The sequence below is a fragment of the Halichoerus grypus genome, chromosome 5, assembly GCF_964656455.1.
Source record: "Halichoerus grypus chromosome 5, mHalGry1.hap1.1, whole genome shotgun sequence".
Lineage (NCBI taxonomy): Eukaryota > Metazoa > Chordata > Mammalia > Carnivora > Phocidae > Halichoerus > Halichoerus grypus.
In genome coordinates, this window is record NC_135716.1 from 154,905,680 (window position 1) to 154,913,178 (window position 7,499).

Here is a 7,499-nt window from a genome sequence, read left to right on the forward strand (position 1 = left end):
TTTACAAAAATGGAAAAGACGTTATACAAATGACAAAGCCTCATAAAATGACCTTTAAATATCAGTTGTTTCTACTAGTTTTTCTTCCTTGGACAGGCCATCTAACTTCTTTTTCTATAAAACTGACAATCACTGCAAGACCCTAAAATGTTTTGTTTCCAATGTACTCTTTCTTTCTTACATCTTTATTCAATATCTTCCCCATCATTTTTTCCCCAATTTTTTTAATGTGGTAAAATACACATAAAATTGGGGCACGTGGGTGGCTCAGATGGTTAGGCATCTGCCTTCGGCTCAGGTCATGATCTCAGGGTCCTGGGATCAAGTCCTGCATTGGTCTCCCTGCTCAGTGGGGAGGCTGCTTCTCACTCCGCTTTCCGCTCCCCCTGCTTGTGCTCTTTCTCTCTCAAATGAATAAAGTTTTTTTAAAAAATACACATAAAACCTACCATCTTAATTACCACTTCAAAGCACACAGTTCAGTGACATTAAGTACATCAATATTGCTGTGCAACCATCACTACCATTCATCTCCAACATTCTTTCCTTCTTTTTTTTTTTATTTTTTATTTTTTATTTTTTTTTAAAGATTTTATTTATTTATTTGCAAGAGAGAGAATGAGGGACAGAGAGCACGAGAGGGAGGAGGGTCAGAGGGAGAAGCAGACTCCCCGCTGAGGAGGGAGCCCGATGCGGGACTCGATCCCGGGACTCCAGGATCATGACCTGAGCCGAAGGCAGTCGCTTAACCGACTGAGCCACCCAGGCGCCCAACATTCTTTCCTTCTTACAAAACTGAAACTCTATATCCATTAAATGATAACTCCCCATTTCTGCCATTCTATTCTCTGCCTCTAGTTTGACTAATCTAAGTACCTCACATAAGTGGAATCATATGGAACTTATTTTTGTGATTTTCCAGATATAGGATTTTTGGTTTATGGTTTTTTCTTTAGCACTTTATTTTTTAAGATTTTATTTATTGATTTGTCAGAGAGAGAGAGTGAGAACAAGCAGGCATAGAGGTAGCGGGAGAAGCAGGCTCCCCATCATTTCAGTTTACAATGTTCACAACTATTATCTCAGTTGATCCTTACAATATTCCTGTAATAGTAACAGCCAACATTTATTGAGCACTAACCAAATGTCAGGTCTTACCTAATCCTCACAAGAACTTCAAGAAATAATTTCTGTTATCTCTAAAGATATAAAAGGCTCGTTCTGAGGCTCTTCCCATGCACTTGGATTTGGCAGTTTGAAGGTGGGATCCAAGAAAATCTGTTCATTTTCTTGTGGATGGTCCCTACACCTTACTTTTAAGAGCTACTTCAAAGTTCAGTACTGACTTTTATGTGGTAGCTCCATACCAAGGCTCTGGAAGGTCAAGTTTCATTGACAGAACTCGAACTCAGGTTTTCTGACTCCAAACTACTTTCCCTCCTGGTGTCTCAAATGATTTATGAAAATTACATTTTATGCACATGATAAAATGAGGACTTTTGTTGTACAGAAAGCTTACCCTAAAGCTGTCTTCTTGGTTGGCTCCTTTTTCCCTCCTACAAACATGTCTCGTCCTAAAAAACCCTTCCCTCCAATTTATCTATCTTTAGAGTGACCAGAACGTCCATGTTGCCCAGGTTAGTCCTTTCAGCCCAGTATAACTGATAACCACATCCCTTCACTCCCTAGAGCATCCTATTTGGCTAATATGTAAATTACATGGTCACACTAACAAACCTGCCCTTCCAGAGGCAGCCTTCACTTTCTTCATCCCATTTCAATGTATTTTTTGAGCTCTTGCTCTACTCTTAGCCCTGCTGCAGATGCTGGGACACAGCAGCAGTGAACAAAACAAAAATCTCAAACACTAAGAGTAACAAGGAAGTACAGAATTAGCAGATGAGGATATGCACTGAGAAAAGTCCAGCAGGGTACGGAGGTTGGGAGATCTGGCCATGGGGAGGGGCTGCTATTTTAAACAGTGGTCAGGGAAGGCCTTCCTAGTTAAAGACTTGAAAGGAGAGAGATAGCCATTGGTTTAACTGGGGAGAGGGAAAAGCCTTGAGATTGGGGTGTGTCTGGAAAAGGCAGCTTCTGAGGTTGGAGTAAAGCAGGGGTAGAGCAGAGAAAATGGGAGACAGGTGGGGGTACATTGTGAAGCTTCCTGTAGGAAGTGGGCTTCTGCTCCAGTGAGACTGGAAGCCTCTGGAGGCTTCTGCTCAAGTGACCCTGGCTGCTATATTGAAAACTGACTACAGCAGAGAGATGGAGGGTGGAAAGTAGGGTAGCAGGGAGTTCATCTAGGAGACTGATAATCCAGGTGAGATGCGGAGACCTAGACCCATGCTGGGGGAGGTGGTGAGAAGTGGTCAGGCTCTGTTTCAAAGGCAGAATCAACAGGATTTGCAGACTCATTGGATGTGGAGTGTGAGAAAAAAAGATGAAGTCAGGATGGACTCTCAGGGTTTTGGCTGGGACCTAGAAGGCTGGGCTGGCTGTTACTGGGATGGGAGGCTGTGGGAGCATCAGCCTTTCAACCTGCTTCTGCTGCAGCCTGGGCTCCACCCACCGTTTCCACTGCTGCTCTTGCTAGTAGTCTCCTTGTTGCTGAGCCCAGTGGACACTTGCCCACCTTCACCTTCTTGGACTTCTTGGTTTTGATGCCAAATGAGTAATTTCCTATTTTGTGCTCTAGGATTGTGATGCCCTCCCTTTCTTTTTACATCTCTTTCTGGCCATCACTTTTACATCCTTGGTCTTGTTCCAAAAGTGACGCTCCTTGACTGATGGGATTTCATCCATGACCACAGCTTTCAAAAAGCCACCTGAGTGTCAAGCATTCACCTCAGCTTACACCTCACTCCTTAGTTCCAAATCTGCTTCCCAAATAGATTCCCCATAGGCACCTCAAACACCAGACATTTCAAACTGAGAAAACCCCATCCCTTTGTACATTCTCCATTCCAGCAAATGGCACCACTTGCGTCAGTGTCCTGCAATCATGCTGGATTTTCTCCTCTTCCTCATCCCCACACCCCGGTAGTCACATAGCTCAGTCAGCTCCCTTCCTGAAAACATCTCAAATTTGACCTTCTTCCCAACTGCCAGATCTAGGATACAGGTTTCATCATTTAACTGGACTTCTGCAACAGTGTCCACATTGGTCACTTCTTTTCTGGTCAAACTGGTTCCCCACCCCCACCCCCGAGTATTATTTCTAAAATGAAAATCATTTTACTTAAAGATAATCCAGGTTCCCTATCAGCTCCTCAGCACAGAGGAATTAAAGCACAGGAGGGTGGTAGAGCTAGCTGCCTAAGCCTAGAAGAGGTGCTAAAACATCACCTGGATGGCTCAGTTGGTTAGTTGACTGACTTCGGCTCAGGTCATGATCCTGGAGTCCTGGGATCGAGTCCCGCATCGGGCTCCCTGCTCAGCTGGGAGTCTGCTTCTCCCTCTGACCCTCCCCCCTCTCATGCTCTGTCTCTCAAAAAAAAAATTTTTTTTTTAAGATTTTATTTATTTGACAGAAACACAGTGAGAGAGGAAACACAAGCAGGGGGAGCGGGAGAGGGAGAAGCAAGCTTCCGGCCGAGCAGGGAGCCCGATGCGGGGCTCGATCCCAGGACCCTGGGACCATGACCTGAGCTGAAGGCAGACGCTTAATGACTGAGCCCCCCAGGTGCCCCTCAAATAAATAAAATCTTAAAAAAAAAAAAAGATGTGAATATGGTGCAAGTTAACAGTCTACTCACTTTAATTATTTGTAGCTTTATAAACAGGTGGCCAGACTGAAGGTATATAAACAAGCCCTCCTCTACCTGTAGTACCACTCAGAGAAGGGAGAGACTGAGTTCCTAATCAGATTGCTCTTTCCCCAGCCACAAGTCAACCTAACCCCTCTAAGTGTCAGACTAACCCTTCCACTAGCAGAACCTCAGCACTAAGCCTGTCCTGTGTGACACTTTCTGGTTAAACTGTCCCTACCAGATGTTCAAGCTTCCCCCGGTCAGCAATTCACTCTCTCCAACTCCACAAATCTGACCCATGTTTGCTCCCTCCCCAAACCTTCCACTGTGCCATCTGGAACTCTGTCCCCAGCCTCTTCTGCGAACATTTGCATTCACTTTCTTACTCGGCCTCTAGGACAGACTTGCCTGGGAGCCCTTTCAGAGGCTTTTCTTCCCCAACACCAGAAGCAGCAGGGTTCCTGGTGGTGGTCTAAGTTTCCTCTAGATCACACTACTGCCACTTCTAAACCGTTTTCCTCCTTCATAAGCCCTCAAAAGCTCAACCTTCTGGGGCGCCTGGGTGGCTCAGTCGTTAAGCGTCTGCCTTCAGCTCAGGTCATGATCCCAGGGTCCTGGGATTGAGCCCCGCATCAGGCTCCCTGCTCCGCGGGAGGCCTGCTTCTCCCTCTCCCACTCCCCCTGCTTGTGTTCCCTCTCTCGCTGTCAAATAAATAAAATCTTAAAAAAAAAAAAAAAAAAAAAAGCTCAACCTTCTTTGAAGTCCATGCTTTTAGACTAAATCCATTATCTAAGCAGCCTTTCTTGAAGATTTTTAACTCCAGGATCACCAGCACCAGCTTCTCATGCCCACTACTTCTACCATCACTTGCAGCAATTTTAACACACAGAAATCCTTTGAACAGCATGGTCTATTTTTGACATTTTCACTTCCAATGTTTTCTTCCTCCTCCCATCTTCCACTCACATGACCATCACCCAAAAACTTTGTCATTACCAGTCACTGCACATCTCAAGGTTAAGCATGTCTAGGTGCACCACACTTCACCTTCTTCTAGCCCCCTTAAATCAATACTTCTACTCCAAGTAAACGTGGAACGCACCAACTCCACTCAGCAGAGAATGTTACGCTCGTACTGGCTTTGGCTAATCAGGATCCATCTCTGGGTGGGGACAGGGGGAGAGGATGCTGGGAACATTACTGTTAACGGTAACTCTGCGCCCACTTTTTTTTTTTAAGATTTATTTGACAGAGAGAGACATAGTGAGAGAAGGAACACAAGCAGGGAGAGTAGGAGAGGGAGAAGCAGGCTTCCCCGCGGAGCAGGGAGCCCGATGTGGGGCTCGATCCCAGAACCCTGGGATCACGACCTGAGCCGAAGGCAGACGCTTAACCACTGAGCCACCCAGGCGCCCCTGCGCCCACTTTTAATACCTTTGCACTTTTCTTCTGCTGAATTCAGCCGCCGAAGTCCTGGTTAAACCCAATGCTCTACTTCCTGGCAATTTTATTTCCCTGGTACATTTGTTTTCCCATTCTCCAAGACAACTATTTTACATTTCTTTTTTAAGTACTCTCTATACCCAACGTGGGGCTCTAACTCCCAACCCAAGATTGAGTCGCACGCTCCACTAAGCCAGCCAGACGCCCCTACATTTTTCTTTCATCAAACTTCTAACATCTCGTCTCCCTTTTCTAAGATTCATCAAAAACAAAAAACCCCAAAAACAAAACCCAAAACTTTTCAATTTTTTATCGAACTTAATTTGAATAGATGAATTGACAAGCCTCAATATCCATGAACATGAAAACCTCCATTTTCTTTTAATACCTTTCAATAGTTTTGCTTCTGCCCAGATTTTGAAAATGGTGTGTATATGTATATATATATATACACACACACACACACACACATACATATATATATAAGATTTTGTTATTAAATGGGGCACCTGGGTGGCTCTGTTAAGCGACTGTCCATGTCATGATCTCAGGGGTCCTGGGATTTGGCCCCAGGTCGGGCTCTGTGCTCAGTGGGGAGTCTGCTTGTCCCTCTCCCTCTCTCCCTGCTCATGCTCTCTCAAAGCTTTTAAAAAAACTTTATTATAATCTCTACACCTTACCGGGGGCTCAAACTCACAACCCTGAGATCAAGAGTTCCACATTGTACCAAGTGAGCCTGCCATGAGCCCTCAAAATGGTATAGTTCTAAATATATTTCCTTGATACTACCACGGATAAAATTTTTTTACTAGCTATTATACACAAATAGGTTTTAGCCATTTACTAACACATCATCCATCCTTAAACTGAATCCAAGTTTGTTACCAGTATCATCCATGCTGCCTGCCAGTTTCCTTTCCAATCTTTACATATGTTAACCTCCATGCACTGCCTAGGCGTTTAGTACAATGTTTTTAACAGAAACCACGAAGAGCATCCTCACCTTGTTCATTTTGAATAAAACAGAACACACCACATGCCCGATATAGGATACCTAATTTCTTATCACTCTCCTGTGCTTACTCTGCTACAGCCACATATTCTTATAAAGGGATGAGATATTTTAATTGTTAAGGCTGGAGCACCGGGCTCAAAGTAAGTGTCAAAAACTAAGGCAGTTAGCAGATGAGGAAACCATTGCTGCTGTTCTGGCCCAAGACTGCACCCACTCCCCCCTATAGGAAAGTGTTGACTTCTCCCAGGTCTCATGCTTGCACCATGTGACTGCAAGGCCAGGTTCTCACCCTGCACCCTGGCTGCAGGAGGAGTGCTTCTCTGGGTTGCCTTAGAGACTCAGGCTATCTAATCTTCACACACGGTGAAGGCATTCATAAAGCGCTGGGCAACACAAGACACATGAAAAATGCATAGGTAGTTTTGTTTGCAACACTGGCATCAAGACTGTACCACAAGACAACTTTCTTCCTTGCTGTGGTTTTCAAAATCACATTTTAACATTACAGGTCTCCCCTGCTATCTGAAAGCACTGCATTCCTATGGAACCCTCTGTAAGCTGAATAGTGAGTGTAAAGTGAAGAAGCAATTACCATTAGCTTATATGGAAAAACTTAAGTGTTCTCAGAAATAATCTCTTAGGCTTTTCTGATACTTTGGGATGTATTTTGCTAATGGATGTACAAAATAGAGTGCTTGCTTCGACAGCACATATACTAAAATTGGAATAAGAGAAATTAGCATGGCCGCTGCCCGAGGATGACAAGCAAATTCATGAAATGTTATGTATTTTTTACTTATCCAAAGAATAAAAAAATGCCAAAGGGGTACCATGCCCCCCAATGTTTATACCAGCATATCAACAGCCAAATTATGGAAAAGAGCCCAAATGTGCACATTAATGAAGATGTGGTGCGTGTCTATATATATATATAAAATGGAATGTATGTATAATGGAATATTACTTAGCCATCAAAAAGAATGAAACCTTGCCATTTGCAACGTGGATGGAACTACAATGTATTATGCTAAGCAAAGTAAGTCAGAGAAAGACAAATATGATGTCTTGCATGTGTGGAATTTAAGAAACAAAGTAGATGAACATAGGGAAAGAAAAATAAGATAAAAACAGAGAGGGAGGCAAACCACTGTTAAAAGATTCTTAAATATAGATAACTGAGGGTTGCTGGAGGGGAGTGGGCTAAATGGGTGATGGGCATTGACGAGGGGACTTGTTGGGATGAGCACTGGGTATTACGTGATGAATCGCTGAATTCTACTCCTGAAACCAA

At 43.9% G+C, this 7,499-nt stretch overlaps 1 non-coding gene across 1 annotated transcript; it reads left to right on the forward strand.

Annotated features, from left to right (window-relative positions):
- Positions 1–6,899: 6,899 nt before the first annotated feature.
- On the forward strand, positions 6,900–7,001 carry LOC118527417 (U6 spliceosomal RNA). The gene has a single exon (XR_004913106.1). It is a non-coding gene; the product is annotated as a U6 spliceosomal RNA (small nuclear RNA).
- The last annotated feature ends 498 nt before the right edge of the window (positions 7,002–7,499 follow it).